Source organism: Castor canadensis, chromosome 4 (assembly GCF_047511655.1).
Source record: "Castor canadensis chromosome 4, mCasCan1.hap1v2, whole genome shotgun sequence".
In the NCBI taxonomy this organism is placed as follows: Eukaryota; Metazoa; Chordata; class Mammalia; order Rodentia; family Castoridae; genus Castor; species Castor canadensis.
The window spans coordinates 135408415-135424861 of NC_133389.1; the positions used below are offsets into that span (position 1 = coordinate 135408415).

A 16447-nucleotide genomic window follows, 5' to 3' on the forward strand; every position below is an offset into this window, starting at 1 on the left:
GCCCCCCTCATCAGCTGAGAAGATGGCCCACGGTGAGCGAGACTTGGGGGCAAGTCTGAGTAACTCCTGGCTGGCTAGGGTAGAAGAGACAGGCATTAGGATCCATAGGAAAGTGCCGTGTGAATTTGTTTGAATAAAAACCCTGTTCTCTGAAATAAGAGTCTCCTGAATACTGTCTCTCTGTACTCAATTGAATCAACAAGTGCTAGCAACATCCAAGATCTCAGCCGGGCTCAGCCTCCACTGAACACTCAGTAGTTGCATGAGTGACCCCAGTCAATACCACAGGCACAGAAGAACCACTCATTCTACTGATAGAGTTGTGAGAAATAATACATTACTGTTGTTTTAAGCAAGTAAGAATACTTGGGGAGGTTTGCTATATTGCAATAGGTAACTAATGCAATAGAATGGAAGTTTGGATGCTGCTTATTTGATGGGTTTCCACAAATTTAAAGAAAGCAGTTTATTCCACTTGGGAACTGCTCAGACAGGGTTACTAGAATACAGCCAGCAACTGCTGACAAATTGAAAATGGCAAAGTTTCTCAGGGATGTCAAGGAGGTGAGGCTATAGGTTCTTACCTATTTTGTCATAGCCCTGCCTGACCCCATGGCCACCAGATGGCCTGGGATGGGGAGAGATAGGTATGACTGACTACTGTATCAATGCCTTAAAATCACAATGACTCTTGGTAAAATAAAATCTAGAGACAGCAGCACCTTATTTACTGTGTGTCAGTGATAGATGTGTAGAGGGCAGGTGTTCACTTGGTAGGTTTGGATATAAATTGTAAAGTTTTTTTTTTCCTGAAGAAAGAAATGGTCACATATTGGAAATTGCTGGATGTGTATTTCTGAGCTGTTTTAAAAAATTCTTACCTTTTTATAGACTCATTTCAACTCTGCCTTTGAAGCCAGATGGTTTATTCTTGAACTGCAAGACTGAATAGATTAACCTTTAATGTAAATGCACTTACTCATTGAGCAGTTGGTTACTCCTACATTTTTCTGCCTGACCTTGATAATAAAGCACCACTTTTTGATTTGTATTTTTTTAAATGTTTCCTAGGAATTCTTATTGAGCGTTACCAAACCATCTGATTTGGATGCTTTAAAATGTAAAAGTTAGAAATAAAGTGGCATTGTTAAGGTACTCTGGATGAAAGGGTTGCCACCACTCTATAATCTCCAGATGTAAAGAAGCAATTTGAGTTATCTTCTGTGTGGATTGACAAGTAAGCTTTTTGTGGGCTACAGTTGGTAAAACAAAGACTTGTTCAAACTGTGAAATGCACTCAAGAGTAAACAGCAATAAATGACAAGGAGCCTGTTCTGTCAGATATATTTTTGATGGTTGTGAAGGCTTCTGATATAGGGTGGTAGTAGGGGGAATGCCTGTTTAAAATTGCAGAATGATAGATCTCTCATAATGGGGATAGGGTGGTTTGGCTGCAAAAGAGAACAGATGGAAAGCTGTATCCTGAACTAGTGCTACCAGTTTTTTCTTATCTTTTAAAAATCAGCTGTTATTAGATTTTTAAAGCTTAGGGTCTTTTTTTCTGATTTTATAGAATCTTTTCTTATTTTTATATAACTGCTATTTTCAGGTGCTGACATGTTCTAATAACTACACTTTAATACACCAGAACCTGTAAAGCATTAGAATTTGCAAGAATTGGTTTTTAAGTTGTGTTAAGCTATTTTGCCCTGGGTAAAAATTAACTTGATAGAATTCAATGAAGTTCAAAAAAGACAAGGCCAAATTCAACAACTGTCAAAGCTTTATTCATTACTATTTTCTTAAATATTTCTGAGAGGGGAGGGAGGCAAAATTATTTATTCCTTATAGGTTATTACTGTAGAAGAAAATAAATAAATATGTTGGGATTAAAGTGCTTTCCAGGGAGGTAGAAGGAAATGCCTTGGGGTTGACTGTAAATATAAATAGCAAGGTGATGGTGAATGGGTGGAGGGGAGAGCATCTTTACAATTTGACTTTTTTATGTTAAAAATAGTAGGCTATAATTGTAACCATGTAAATCCAATGGGCTCTTTCTTTCTCATTACCACATTCAAATCCTGTTCATGTAAAGATCTCAAGGACATTAACTTCACCTAAAACTTTTCCTTTTAATGTGCATTAAATTACATTCTTTCTAAAATGGTGCTGTAATTTTAACCTCAGTGATTTTGCATAGCATAGTTTTCACATTACAGGGAAAGAGTTGAAGAGATTTTCTGACAACTTAATTGATTTGTATTTGGTATTCTTTGGCTTATGTGTTTGGGCTAAAAATAACCACTTGAGGTAATCTCATTTTAACTCTGTAAGGATCAAGTAGGACGAATTTGTGGGTCTTCATCTTCATTTAGGCTTTCAGAGAGTTCTTGTTGATGATTACAGAATTTGATTCTGATATTATTTGTTATTATTTCATTGCCTGTCAGAAAGCAGATTTAGTAGTTTAAGGGAAAACATCAATAAAAGTTGCCTGCTTTCATGGTTTGATTTAATCTATCAACAAGAGATATTGATGTTTGTGGATAGAAACTGCTTAGATTTTTCTTCCTGACCAAATGAGTATGAGGTGGATTCATTTCTCAAATGGATAAATGGCCTGGATCCTGTTAGTATTATTCATCTGTTTGTACACTCACTCTTCACATACTTTATTTCTTTCAGTATGATATTTGAGATTCTAGTTAACTTGGTTTTGCACTCTCTAAAGCAATGTTCTGTCATTTTATTTTAAAAATAATATTAGTAATTTATAATATCAAATCAGCCTTAGTGAAAATTCATGAGACATATAATATACCAGCCTTTTCCATCCTATTTATAATTTAATTGGAACACTTCAAAACGTACTTTAGTCATTAAGTTTTCTTCATCCTTAAAGTTAGTATTAATGAATTCTTTTACCAGAACTCTTTAAAATCTTAGACTCTTTATCTTATTAGCTATAAATGTTTGTTGAACTTGAAATCTTTCAAATTCTCATTTTCTTAGATTATAGGTAGGTGTAACATTCTGCCTATGTGGTAGTTTTGAGTCTACTGGTACATTGTAATAAGATGTATAATTAAGATAAAAATAAGAAGCCCATGGTTTTTGGTTAGAAGATTTGATGAAAGAGAAACCTGTGTATAAAGGTAGCATAAAATGTAATGTAGGAATAATCTTAACAAATATGAAAGAATTGTGTGAAAAAAAAGCTCTGAACATTTGAATAAATGAAATAACATTCTTTGTTCTTAGGTAAGACAACTGCACATTGTAAAGATGTAAGTTCTCACCATGTTAATATAGCAATTCAATATGAGCTCAATAACAATGGCAACTCTTTTTTTTTTCTTGAGTTAGACAATTTAGTGATAAAGTCGAGGATGAAAAATCATGAAAAAGGATCTAACAAATCCCTGTAAGGTAACAACAGTGAGGGAAAATTACAATATACTATCAGGCCTCTATAACCAGTCAATGTAGAACTAGTGCATGATCAGAAGGTCCAATCTTGCAAATGAAAGTTCCAGGAATAGATCCAAGTGTTTGTTGAAATTTAGTATCTAATAAAAATGGTATCTAAATTTTCTGTGGTAATGATGACTTTTAAAATAAATGGTGTTGAGAAAACTGACCATTTCAAAAATCATAAAACTGAATCTTTACATAAAACACTAGAATAAACCACAAATGTAAAAAAATGTAAACCATTCAAATACTAGTCTATGCCATTAATTACAACATCTATAGCTTTTGTATGAGAAAGCCTTTTGATTTATGACTTAAAATTCATAAGTAATGAAAGATTGATAAATCTGACTATATAAAGCTTTTGCCTGGGAAACATCAGCAGCAGAGTCAAAAGACAAGCTACCAATAAGGGGAGAATATTTACAACTTATACAACAAACAAAAGACCAATTTATATAATATGTGAAGGGAAGTCACTACATTAGACCTGACCTAAAAAGAGTCTCTCCAACAGAAGTGAAATGATACAATAAGGGGAAATCAAACATTCCAGAATAAAGCAAGAACAAACCAGTCACAGTCATCTGGGTTAAAACAATAGCTTTCCGGAATTCTTAAAGTACATTTAAGTTGTGAATAAACTGGGGAGGTAGCTCTGTGGTAGAGCACTTGCCTCGCATGAGCAATACAATGCCCTGGGTTCAATCCAGTGCCTGCAAAAAAACTGAAATGAATAACAAAGGCAGAAAGTAAATGGACTTTTTGTAAGTTTTCCACATTTCAGCTGAAGTGGTAAAATTATTCTAAGTAGAACAAAAACCTGAGTTTGTAAATGTGAACCTCTCAATTAACCACTGAAAAAAGTATGCAAAGAAATAAAAAATTTAAAACCGTTGGGCTTTTGGTATGTTCTCCCTCATATGCCAACATTAGATCAAGGGCAAACACAACAATGGGATTGGACTTTGAACACATGATAAAAGCCAGAGCACACAAGGGAGGAATGAGGATAGGTAAGACACCTCAAAAACTAGCTAGCATTTGTTGCCCTTAACGCAGAGAAACTAAAGCAGATACCTTAAAAGCAACTGAGGCCAATAGGAAAAGGGGACCAGGAACTAGAGAAAAGGTTAGATCAAAAAGAATTAACCTAGAAGGTAACACACGTGCACAGGAAATCAATGTGAGTCAACTCCTTGTATAGCTATCCTTATCTCAACCAGCAAAAACCCTTGTTCCTTCCTATTATGGCTTATACTCTCTCTACAACAAAATTAGAGATAAGGGCAAAATAGTTTCTGCTGGGTATTGAGGGGGTGGGGGGGAGAGGGAGGGGGCAGAGTGAGTGGTAAAGGAGGAGGTGGGGGCAGGGGGGAGAAATGACCCAAACATTGTATGCACATATGAATAAAAAAAAAAATTGGGGCTGGGATCATGGCTCGAGTGGTAGAGCATGGTGCCTACTAAGAGCAAGACCCTGAATTCAAACCTCATACAAGACACCAATAAAATAAAATGAAATTTAAAAAAATGTGAGGTGGGGGGAGGAAAAAATCTCCTAGGAAAAAAATGGGCAAAAGATATAACTGGTCACAGAGAAAGGTATCTAATGGCCCTTCAGTATGGGAAAAAAATTGAAAATACACTTTTACTTTTCATATTGGCAAAACCCATAAAACTCTGATAATATAATTTACTGGTGAGGTTGTGGACAAATAGATATTCTCATATATTTTTGTGAGGACAAAATATTGCAATTTCTGTAGAGGAAAAATATTGCTTAGTTTCAGGGACTTTCTTTGAAGGTACTTCTAATTAAATATAAAATAATAAATGTAGAGGGTTATTAATTATGTTACTTTAAAAATATTTATGTATTTATTTTTTGCAGTACTGGGATTTGAGCTCAAGGTCTCATGCTTGGTAGGCAGGCAATCTACTACTTGAGCCACCCTGCCAGCCCTTAAATATTTATTTTCAATTAACATTTGTAAATTGTACATATTAGTGGATTCAGTGTGATATTTGAGTACATGTACACAGCTGCACTAATCACATCCAGCCTACCCCGCTCTCTGCTCCCTCCCTTTCCCCTTTCCTAACCTCTAGGAGTCACTATTCTCATTTAAGTGGATTTTTTTTCCTCACATATGATAGAGAACCTACAGCATTTGTCTTTCTGTATATAGCTTACTTCACTTAACATAATGTCCTCGAGTTCTACCCATTTTGCTGCAAATGAACCACTCTTTGTAATAGTAAAATATGGGAATTAACAAAATCCAAACTATAAAAAATGGTGGGTATCGTATAGCACACAACAAAGCACTATGCAGTCATGAAAAGCCTCTATAAATCGACAGCAAATGATTTCTGCAATTTATTCTCATGTTAAATAAAAACAGATGCTCTTTTCTGGTTACCACTGCCTGGGGAGCCATAAAGAGCAAAGTCTCCCACGCAGACTGCAGGAAGCAGTGTGGGAAGTCCTGCACCAGCACCAGCACAAGCCCCGGAAGTTCCTGGAAACAGCTGCAGATCGGCTGAAGAGCTATGACCCCTTGAAGGGCAGAGCTTGTGCAGCATGGTCAGGCTTGAGAATATCCCTGTCCCAAGTTCTCTGTGTGTGTCCTGGGGGACCAACAGCACTGTGATGAGGCCAAGGCTGTGGATACTCATCACATGGACATCCAGGCACTGAAGAAACTCAACAAGAATAAACTGGCCAAGAAGTTTGATGTCATTTTTGACTTCAGAGTCTCTAATCAAGCAGGTGCTATGACTTCTGGGCCCAGGCCTAAATAAGGCTGGTACATTTCTTTTCCAGTTAACACACAGTGAAAACATGGTGGCCAGAGTTGGTGAGGTGAAGTCCACAATCAAGTTCCAAGTGAGGGAGGTACCGTGTCTGGCTGTTGCTATTGGTGGTGTGAAGATGACAGACATCCACTTAGTAGAACATCTGGGCTTCACTCATGGAGAGTACCATGGGCAAGCCCCAGGGCCTGTATTAAGGAATGTACTAAAAACCAAGCCTTGTATGCACATATGAATAATAAAAGAAAAATGAAAAAAAAAATAAAAAATAAAAAAATAAAAAACAAGATGCAGAAGAGTACATACAGTTGTCATAGGCAGCTTTCAATACTGCTTTCATTGATCGCTTCCTGGTATTTATGGCCTGTGTGATCATTTCCCTTTAGACTTTATGACTTGCTTTTCATGAGTAGATTACAGCAAAAAATGATGGGATTCCATTTTCATAACTAGGTCACAAAAGACTGTGACTTCTGTCCTGCTGATATCTCTCTCTGGGCCACCTCCTATGAACAGCCAGCACAAGAAAGCAGTGAGGTCCTCCCATTGGTAGCTTGTGAGAAACTGAATCATGCCAGCAACTACCTAGTGAACTTGGAAGTGGATCTTGCTTTATTGAACATTGAGATGACTGTGGACTACGCTGACACTTTGATTGGCGCTCCATGGGGGACCCTGGGCTGAAGCTAATTTGTCTCTTGAGAGATCCTGAAACAGAGGACCCACCTAGTTCAGCCGTGCTGGAATTCCCCACCCACAGAAATTGATAGACATGAAATGTATATTAAGTTGCTAAGGTAACAGGTTATATAGCAAAAGATAATGAATACAATAGTATTGGTATAATAAAGAAGTTTAAAATTACTCATTTATTTTTATAAAAAAGGCTCATGGGAAGGATACATTATCAGCAAAAGTCAAAATGTGAGTATTTGAGACATTATTATGAAGTTAATTCAAGCCTGTGTCCTGATATCACCTGTGCAACCTTGTATGCAAGTACACAAATGCAGCTTTTAGCATAGTCACTGCCTCATTTTAGCATAGTCATAACCTAAGAAACTCAGTACGAATTTGCATATAAATTTTCTGAAAGTGATCAATGCTAATTTATGATATAATGTGAAATATATACATGTTTCTGTGAGATTTTGGTCTTCAATTCTGAAGAATTTGTTTCTGGAGATATTCTGAAGCAGAATTTGACTTGTTTTGCTCTAAAATGACGTGACTTTGGCCACTGAAAAAAGCTTAAGTTAAAAGAAATCCCTATTTATATTCAGCTTTTGTTGAACTGCAATTACTGCAGAAATTTAACAAGTCTTTGAGACAATTTGGATGTTTTTAAAGCACTGTGAAACTAGCTCACAAAAAAAGTGATTCTTTTTTTTACTAAAACTCCTAATCAAGAACATATGCAATTTACAAATATGTAACAGGTTGTACCTTTCAATATTTCCTCACAAGCTCTCAGAACTTGCTGTATCATTTCAGTTGTTTGGGAAAGGGTTGGCAAGACTGAAGGATAATGGATCAATGAGGGTTTTGTAGAGGAGTCAAAAGAGGCTTTCTTTTATAAATCTCTGAGGGAATTTATGGTATCTTACATGAAGGAGAATAGCTTCAGTGTAAAGTAACAACCTTTTGAAAATTCTGAACATACTTCACAATAATATCACAGGATTTTTTTTTTAGCAGAGCTTTTGCAAGTTCAGGTGAGTCAATAACTACATGGGAAAACTATAGTTTTCTCTAAATTTCTTGTTGGTTTATTCAGTTATACTACCCTTCCTAGGCATGTGGAGATACCTATCACAACTCCCTTGAAGCCTAAATTCCTGTCATCCATAGTCTAACATATCTAGAGCCTCTGTCAACTGTGAGAGAATGTATCTACATAGCCATGTATTATGAGCTATTTTTCTTAAAGTTTATCACTTTTGGTAGTCCTGGCAAGAAAGGAAAGGGGTGATGGTAACATTGGCACTGCTTGGTAAAGTTACCATTTTTCATGGCTCATCTAGCTCTTTTATCCTTGAAGACTTATTTTTATTTATATTTATATTCATTTATTTACTAACTTAATTTTGGCAGTACTACGGTTTGAACTTAGGGCCTTGTGCCTTGTGGTGGCAGGCTCTACTACCTATGAAGACTTGTTACAGGCAATGTAAGTGCAGGTTAAGGATAACTTAAACTAGTAATCTCAGTGCATTTCCTCAGTGCCCAAGAGGCATGCAATATGGAGGTGATCCAAGGGACATTATGGGAGACAAGGATTTGTAGGTTTGAACCACTGGATAAATTAACCTTTTTGTTTTAGTTCTGGAAAATTGGAAATTTTTCTTCACTCATTTGTCTATTGGTTATATAGCTATTTCATGATGATGTTTTCCTCGGGAGATTAGGATGAAAATGGGAATAGTGATTTTATTTTTGAAAACCCCAAGCCTGAGTCCTCTAGTATAATATGAGCATTCATGAATTCTAGCTGGATGATTGTTCACTTGGACTCCCTGGAAACACAACACTTGTTCTTATGGCAGGAAGAGAACCATATTTTGAAATCTGACAGTAGATAACTGTTCTACTGGCGAGTTTACATTAAAGCAGGGTGTTGACTTCATGAAGTTTTTGCAATCTTCATTAATACTTCAGGTTGTAAATGCATTGGGGTAAAAACAATTTGAAATATGTAGAGAAACAATATTTTACAAAAGGGAAGAAATAAAGAGAAACAGCCCAGAATAAAGTGGACTGTGACTGCTGAGGCTGAAGGCCCAGGTCTGTGGTCAGCTCTGATTGGGAGGAGAGAAGAAAGTGAGACTATCGTTAAGAAAGAAAGAATGAAAAATGTCTGACATTTTGATGAGTTAGACAAGTAAATAAAATCTGTAGTAGTGCGGGCAGACAGCACAGATGTGAAATTTTAGCCCTTAAAAAAGAGGAAATAGAACATAAGGCTTTTGCTACATGTGTGATTAAATCTCATGAGTCCATGGAGAGGAAAATTGAGATGCTGGAGAAACAAATGATGCTGTAAAAACTGAAGTGTACTGATGGAGGCAGAGGGTGAAGATCCCTGAGGGAGATAAAGTTGTTTTAATAATTTTAACTGAAAGCTAAATATGAAGATAAGCTGGGACTTCCCATTATTGAAGAATGTGACTACCAACCTTTTCTTATAACTATGTGTAGCCAATATTCTAGTTAGTACTAGCTACTGATTCCAGACAGGAAAAAAAAAGCACTATGAAGCAATTCAGGAAATCCTTACCTTTCAGTATTCCTACTTTATTTGGGACTTGCTCAACAAAATAGGAGGATTTTTGTTTTTACATGATTTTTTTTATTTTTTCTATTTCTGGATTCTGACTCCTTAGTCCATATGCCTATTTTATAGCTCAGCTGCTGGAACATTTTGACTGAAATTTTATATTAAAAGACTTTTGAGTAATTGAGTAGCATTTGTGCTTATATGTGCATGGGTATGTATATTTATGTTTGTATATATTAAAAATAACTATTAGCTAAATCATATGCCGTGCTTGGCAACTCAGAATTGCAAGAGACATTGGAATCATGTCAAACTGCTTATCTTTTTTCAAGGGCAGAGAAAATCTTTAGTCCTTTTTGTACATAATTTAATAATTTATTAAATATTTAAATGAAAAATGGAATGGGAACATCATTTTATATTTCCCAAACCCCCTGTCACTCCACTGTGTGTGTGTGTGTGTGTGTGTGTGTGTACATGTGCACATATGCAGGAAATCACACAGAATCAGTTGGTTTAGAGATTCTTGATAAAAATCTGTTTGAATTGGGATTGGTATTCTTCTAATCCTAATTGCTGATTGGTATTTTTCAGTCAGTTGCTAATCTCCCCCCATTTCCTGCCTGCTGACCTGCACTTACTTCCCACAGACTCTTTCTTTGCCTTGATATACTGTTTGAGTGGCTCATGGTGTTGGTGGGTTAGTCTGTAGTACATAGTTTATGAAGGAACTATTGCACTGTCTTTCATGTTTCTGTTGAATGGACATTGGTCAGCAGTGGCATATAACCACTTTTGTCATGATAGAACTGGGCAGAGAATAAAAGAAGCAAAATTTAGATAGTATAGAGTGTTCAATTGAGAAAACAATGAAAACATTTAACAGACACATAGTTTTAAGGGAATATGGAGGAAAAAGCTTCCATGAATATCTGTTTAAAAATATGAGGTATTCAAAGCCAATTGGGTGCAATTACTGGCTGAATCTGAGGAATTCTGCAAATTGTAGGGGTAGTTTTGTTTCAAGGACATGAACATTTCTATTCCTATTGATTCCCACAGATGAACTTGGAACACTCCAGAGGAGAATCCAGAGCAAACCAAACCAGAAACAACTTGCTTAAACATATTTGTTTGGAATTAGAACCTAATATTAGAATTCCAATTTATGATTTACACTGTGTATTAAACTGTGTATACTTATAATGTATTATACATCCTAAACTTCACACTGTAGAAAGTTATTATTGTTCTAATTTTGTCATGGAAGTTCAGTCACTTCAAACCTCTATTTTTTAAATGAAGATCTGAGTTAATGAGATTCCTTTAGGTATTCTAATGATTAATATTTGGAGTTAATAGCCAGGTATGGTGGCACATGGCTCAAATCCCAGCTACTCGAAACAAGGGAGGAGGATTGCCATTTGAGGCCAGCCTGGGCAAAATTGGCAAGACTCTTTATTAAAAACAAAATGAAAATAATAGGACAGGGGGAGTAGTTCAAGTAATACAGCACTAAATGTGAAGCCCTGAGGCCCTGGGTTGAATCCTTAGTACTTCAAAAAAAAAAATGGATTTATGAGTACAGTACCAGATTTTTGCTCTGAAGACTGTGATGTTCATAGTAAACAAACTAGGCAAGCAATCTCACTTACCAAAAGCTATTTAAGTGGGAGATGTTAATGTGCATTTACCAAGTTCTCTCATGAGCCACTTCCTAGTGTTGGCCATTCTCATGTAGGAGGTGCAAATCAAATAAGTAGTGGATCTTCAAAACTATGGTGATTTTGTACTATTTTATGTGGAATAGTGGGGCTAGAGGAAAATAAAATGATGAGCATTCATTTGGTTGTCAATTAAGTACACTAATACTTATTGAATACCTACTATGCATCCTGTGGAACTCCAGGACAAATGTTGTTCCATAGATCTTTTTCCAATGATGGAAGTTTTTCCATGCTGTTCTGTTTATAGCCACATGTGGCTTTTGAGCACCTAAAACCTGGCTAGTGTAACTGTGGAATTGCATTTTTAATTTTAGTTAAAAAATTAAATAGGTAATTGGGTGCAGCTTCTCAGAGATGCAGAGATCAAGAGTATTATGGCTCCAGGCCAGCCTGTGCAAAAAGTTAGCGAGACCTGATCTGAACCAATTAAGTAGATGTAGTGATGTGTGCCTATTTTACCAGCTATGTGTGAGATCATAGGTAGGAGGATTGTGGTCTGAGGTCTCGTGAGAGCCTACCTGAAAAATAACTAAAGCAAAAAATGTCTGGGAGTGTGGCTCACGTGGTAGCATACCTCATGCCTAGCAAGCATGAGGCCTTAGTTCAGACTCCACTACCAATGCCCCCTCAAAATTAAAAACAGGCAATGTGGTTAGTCTCACTATAGTAGAGATCCTCTCACAGAGCAAATTCTTCTTCTTTAAAGTGCCTATCTTGTATCCTGCTTCCAAATCTACTCTAGTGAGGGAAATAGCACATTAAGTGAGTTCAGAGGTCACTCTAAATACAGCATATGTTGTTGAGTTTTTGCTGAAATACACAATTGAACTGATATTTTCTAACAAGTTACTATTCTTGATTCAGTACACAGGTTCAGTTTCCTAAAAAGGCTTTGAGAGTCACTGTTTTCTTTGTGTGTGTGTGTGTTTAAATAAAATAGTCACTAATGGACAGTCTTAAATGCAAGAACATCCCTTTTGGGGCTATTGAGCATATGGAGTGTTTGAATTTTCAGAAAACAGTGAATGAGTGGAAAATACAATTCTGTTACCCACAGCACAGGTGCCATAACTCGGAACCACTGGCCATCTTAGACTGATTATATAATTCAGTCTTTTAGCAAGATCTACATGATCAAAGCATTTGGATTCAGAATTATTTGGTTGAAATGACTTGAAAATAATGTCACTGCTTCAGTTATTCTATCTTCCCTCTGTTTAGATAAATATGCTAATGGTATGCTAAAGTGAGCCTGCCTATCTCTGATTATATTTAATTAACTATTCATATAGTCATCCCATACAACAAAATCTCAAAAGTTTACTAAGGCTTTATGTTATTAGCAGGACAAACCTTCTTACCTCACAAATAATAATATCTAAGGAATGGATTTTTTCTGTTTTGAATTTTTTTTACAATGGACTAAACATAAAAGAAAAATATGTAATTTCTCCTTGCTTAATTTTTCTCAGATGAAGTATAGTGTCCTGCCAGACTCTTTGTGTACTTATTTTCCAATCTCATTTTTTTCACATGATGTTTTATAGCTTGTTGCAATAATCTTAATTATAGTCAACAAATACGTGTTATTTAAAGTAAGCATAATGATAAAAGTTCATTGCCAGATAAGGCAGGGATGTTATGCATGTTGTTCGTGCAATTCTTCTAAATTCCTTTCCATTGGCTCCTCTTGATACCCATAAGTCATCAAGACAGCCTCAGACTTCCAGTTTCCAATAGGATGTACACCTCAGCTCATGTCTTTCTGAATATTCCCACTGATAAGCACCTTTTAGAGAAGTTTGTATACACCAAGGGAAAATGAAATAGTATGAAATGCAGAAGACTTCTGGAAGTGAGTGGGAGAAATCATAAACAAACTTCTGTTTCAAACTTTGCCTACCTAGTGTTGATGATAAAAAATGGTATGATCTGAATTACAGACTGTCAGCTTAGCTCAATATCACTTGAGCTACTTAGGTCATTTACTATTTAATTGGAATTTTGTCTGTTCAGGTTTTTTATAATCTCTAAATATTACATATGTATGTCTTCATGACAGTATTTAAAAAACTAAAAGATATTTTGTTCAATAGATACACACATATAAACAGGAAAGAATACAATATGTATAGATATCAACAATAAAGAATGCTTCAGTGTGAAAATCACTTATTTATACATGCGTATTTTTTTGAAATTTAATTACAAATGTTAAAAACAATTTGCCATGTTCTCTCAAAATATAAACTTCCTTGAGGTCTCAGGTTCTTAGAGAAAACGAAAGCCCCTTCCTGTCTTCTAACCTACTACCTATGTGTAGTCTGTGGTAATATTTTAATTTTTCCTCCTTTACACGATTTAATTTATCTTAAATCACATTATATGCATCTGATGTGTGCATATAAGTAAAGGAAAAACTATTTAGCCTTTATTCATTCTTGTTTTTATATATAGAATACTTTTTAAAAGGAAGGATTTTATGTACTAATTTTAAATTCTTGGAAAAACCAATCCTTTCAGTGAGTAAGACCAGACAGCATAATGTGGGAAGTTACAAAACTTTATTTCTAGCAGTTTTTAGGGCATAAATTATGTGCCATAAAATTTATTGTGTGTAATTCAATATTTTTTAGTAAGTTTATGTTGTGCAATTACCACCACGATGTTTTAGAGCACTTCCATCAACCTAAAAAATTCTTTCTTAACAGTTTGTTTTCAATCTTGCTCCCATTTGCAGCTATAGATGACCTACTAGTCTGATTTCTGTCTACACTGGTTTACCTTGTACAGAAATCTCATATAAACAGAATCATGCACTATGTAGCTTTAAGTGGCTTCTTTGATTTGGCAAACTGTTCTTGAAGTTTATCCATATTGTAGCATTGATTAAGAATTTGTTCCTTTACACTGCTGAATAATAGCCCATTGTATAGGCATGTCACATTTTGTTTATTCACTCACCAGTTAATGAGCATTGGGATTATTTCTATTTTGAGCTTTTATAAGTTATTTATATATATTTAAAACCCAATAGTATAGTCAGTTCAGGTATATACTGCCAGGAGGCTCCTTAGATAAGAAATAAGTACCTAGAAGCCACAGGAAGAGCCTCCACTCCTTCTCTGTGGCTAGTAAATGCTATTATATGATATGGAGCGCTGGCTGAAGTCAGAACCACCTTCTTGTTCCTGAGGAGGGAGAGAATGAATTTGCCATTTACTGCTCCTTCACACTCTTTCAGTATGACTGTGTTTTCGGTGTGCATTTTGTAAGTTATATAGTTGACATTCATTTTTGTAAATTAATTTGAGAATTAATTAAAAAACCTACAGTGGAGCTTATGCTTTGCACAATTAATATTGTAACAGATATCCTTAGATTTATTTCTATGAGTTTGGTGTATACTTTCTTTTATTAATTCTGGCAATTTAAAAAATTTTATAAGCTCTATTATACTTTTATTTTTAATTCTTCCAGATATTACTTTTAAGGTTGCATAAATGCATTTCAACTTTATGAACATTAGGAATGAAACTGTATCATTTCATTTTAACTTTTATAAAAAGAAAGATTTTAATCCAGCCTTCCTAAGATGATGAATATTAAAAAAGATAGACTTGTCTATTTCAGCTGAGGAGAATGAAGAAGCTTTTTACAAGAATGGCATGTAAGCTGGTCCTTGAAAAACGTGCAGAAAACAAATGGAACTAAAGAGAAATGTGTAGCTATTTGGAAGATTTAATAAATTATATAGTTATTCACCCCATGATATTATTTTATGATAATGGTTAATTTTGGATGTTTTACTCTGTGACCTTTGACTCAAAACCTGAATATAAAACTCAGAACAAAAATCCTTCCAGCAGTAGCTGGAAATGGAAGTTTTTGGTAGTAGTTGAAGGATTCCCTTTCTGGAGCAGAAACAGATGCAGCTCCAGCCGGCCTCTGGGGAGGGGAACTCCTAAATCTCACTCTGCAGCAGACACTGAAGCACCTAGAAAGAGTGTAAAACATATCACCCATACTAGCTTGTAACGGACAACACTCTGACTCTGCCAAAGACATCACTGCTATTGCATATCTTCTTTGTAATCTGCATTTTTATGATTCAATAAAAGTATAAATCTGCTTCTGAAAGTATTGACTTTTGCTATGCTACCGTAAATGAAGCTGCCTTCTATATAGCAGAGGCTTAATGAATGACTGTTAAAGTGAGTGAATGCATGAATAAACACAGTTGTCAGATATGGCCCTGAAGAGGTGAAATGTTTAATTTAGTATGTATATTCACTTTCCATTTTGTTAATAAGGAACTACAGACTGGAGCTACAAGATAACCTTTACTAATGAGACTGACATTGCATACACAAACAACTGAAAACTCTTTACCAGGCTTGTGAAGTGTTTTCATTTTACAACCAAATTTGATTTGTCCTGCCAAATTTGCACTGCTCTGCTCATTATTATCAATAGCAGTCTCTTCCTTTTTTACCCATTTCCATTTAGATCATGGACTAAATTATAACTTCTTTAGCCAAAGATATTTTCTTATTTGTAAAGTAATGATGTAGTGATAATTGCTGTAAGTAAATGAGTTTGGAAGCCTGTAAAGCTGGGGTCTGTACCCTGGGCCATGGTAATTTCAGTTAGGCCATGATAGGGTTCTTAGGAAGTTTTATTAGCCTTCCCCGGAGCTATTTTTTGAAATGAGCACATTTGCTGTGAGCTTCTTGCTTTTCATGTTTATATAATACCACCCACACTTTCATGCTGAGTACTATTTGAGGCAGTGTGCTTAGAAACTATCATACAAATTCCTTTTCCAGTTACGGTAGCATTATGTCCACAGTTAGTCATTTTAGTATCAATGCCATTTCACAGACGAGGACCAGATCAGTGACGATGTTCTGTATACTTGCTGGCTAAATTGGGACGAAGCTGACTCCCAGGCCTAAGAGTCTTTAGGTTCAAGGGGATGCAATCAAGACTTTGCTACAAACACTGTGTTTACCTCTCAGTTTCTGGGATCATGAACTGTGCCATCAGCACAATTCTACTCACATTTGGAACAGACGAATGAGCCCACCTGTGTTTTGAGCTCTGTCTTGCTAATTGCAAAGCACAGTCACCTTCTTCCATGGATGCC

At 35.7% G+C, this 16447-nt stretch overlaps 1 long non-coding RNA gene and 1 pseudogene across 1 annotated transcript in view; both read left to right on the forward strand.

Moving 5' to 3' along the window:
• Positions 1-16447, forward strand: part of LOC141422605 (uncharacterized) — a 93984-nt gene that overhangs the window by 32143 nt on the left and 45394 nt on the right. The window lies entirely within an intron of this gene.
• On the forward strand, positions 4837-9681 carry LOC141422385 (large ribosomal subunit protein uL1-like; annotated as a pseudogene).